Genomic DNA, 2,266 nt, shown 5'->3' with positions numbered 1-2,266 from the left:
AGTTGACATTCAATATTATATTAGCTTCAGTTATATAGCATAGTGGTTAAACATTTTTATATCTTAGAAAGCGACCACCTCTCCACAAAAAGAAATTGCTTTTAAAAGAAAGCAAATCTCAGAGCCGTATATATAGTATGATTCCAATTAAGTAAAACACAATGTGTGTGTGCACTTTGTGCAGGTGTGTATACAAGTATAAGTCCGTGTTTCTCAGGTTTCGGAAAACAATTCCATGCTACCCACACAGAAATGAGGTTTCCCAGACTTTAACAACTGCATAAAACCTTGACAATTTTGCCATATTCATCCAGAACTGCCTGATGAACAACTTTGAAATTTTTTTTAAAGTGAAAGTCTCATAGAAAAAAATAAAATTCACTCTACCAAAAGTGAGGTTCTTATAGTCAAATATGTATTTTCTCTCTCTGCAATTGGCAGGCATTTGAAGGCATTATCTGACATGTCTTACTATCGCCTGCAAGGCCCTCTGTGCTCTCTACCTCTTCTGCTGCTGCCCTCTTCTCTCTGCTCTCAAGCCCTGTGCCTTTGCAGTGCCAAAATTGTTCTTTTAAAGGTTTCACAGTTATTTTCCCCTCGGGAACACTTTACCTCAAACTTTCGTATGGTTGGTTTCTTCTCATCATTCAGACCTTTGCCCAAATGTCATTTCCTCAGCAAGATCTTCCCTGACCACTCTCCGAAACTAGCTTACTCCAGCCTCAAACACATCACTCTGTTTATTTTTCTATAGCACTCACGATCTCAAATTATACTGATTATGTATTATTTGTTTACTGTTGATCTCCTCCCTTTAAAGTGCAAGCTCTATGAATGCCAGACCCTTGTCTGTATTGTCATCATCCATCCCTACAACAGCCTAACCACTCACTGAATGTTTATGGAATGCAAAGTTAGACTCTTGGAATATTATTCAGCACTAAAAAGAAATGATCAAGCCATGAAAAGACATGGAGAGAAATTAAATGCATATTGCTAAGTGAAAGAAGCCAATCTGAAAAGGCTACATACTGTATGATTCCTACTATATGACATTTTAGAAAAGACAAAACTATGGAGACAGTAAAAAGATCAGTGGTTGTCAGGGATTAAGGATGAGATAGGGATGAATAAGTGGAGCAGAGGATTCTTAGGGCAATTCTGTGATATTATAATGGTGGATACATGTCATAATACATTTGTCCAAACCCACAGAATATACAATAACAAAAGTGAACCCTAATATAAACTATGGACTCTGTGTGATTATGTTGTCAATGTAGGTTCATCGATTGTAATAAATGCATCACTCCGATGGGAGATTTTGATAACCCGGGAGACTATACATGAGTGGGGGCAGGGGAATATGGGAAATCTGTGTGCCTTATGCTCAATTTTGCTGTGAACTTAAAACTACTCTAAAAATAAAGTCTAATACAACACAACATAACACACACACACACATACACACACACACACACACACACACGCTGCCCAAGTTATCGAAATATTTTAAGCATGTGAGGGGAACATCAAGAAAGATTATTTGACATTAGGACTGTCCTGGGAAAGCTAGAGCTCTGGAAAGCCTAAACCCAAAATGTAGGCAGTGTTTTCCAAATTGGAGTTCCATGTTCTGTGCTTAAATAAGTTAAATAGGTTTCTTTATTGAGGGACTGAACACTCACACAGCGCACATATGTGTATGGTGAATCTCTATTTGATCCATGTCTTTATTACTGATGAGCCTCAGTCCAGCTAGATGCCGGTGTAACGCTGTAGAGAAGCTTTAAATAGTCCAAATTTTTCTCCTTAGAACTAATTCAACATAATTCAGTTATTTATCTCATCATAATTCAGTTATTTATCTCGTTTGGCTGATTCCAAACCACTAGAATCTAGGCTCCATGAGAATAGAGGTTTTTGTCTGTTTTATTCACTATCACATTCCCAGTGTCCAGAGCAGTGCCTGACACATAGTAGGTGCTCAATACATATTTGTTGAAAAAATGAGTGAGTGAGCAAAGGAATATACAATTTTGATTCTGTCCACAAGTCTTCAGTGAAGAAATTCTGGTAGAGGTACAGTAGTCCCCTGTTATCCATGGTTTCACTTTCCATGGTTTCAGTTACCCACAGGCAACCGAGGTATAAAAATATTAAATGGAAAATTCCAGAAATAAATAATTCATAAGTTTTAAATTGCTTGAGTTGCACGAAGAACTCTCACCTGAGCTGTGAATCATCCCTTCGTCCAGCATATCCA

This window comes from Pteropus vampyrus, unplaced genomic scaffold, assembly GCF_000151845.1.
Source record: "Pteropus vampyrus isolate Shadow unplaced genomic scaffold, Pvam_2.0 Scaffold20, whole genome shotgun sequence".
NCBI lineage: Eukaryota > Metazoa > Chordata > Mammalia > Chiroptera > Pteropodidae > Pteropus > Pteropus vampyrus.
This window is presented reverse-complemented; position numbering follows the sequence as displayed.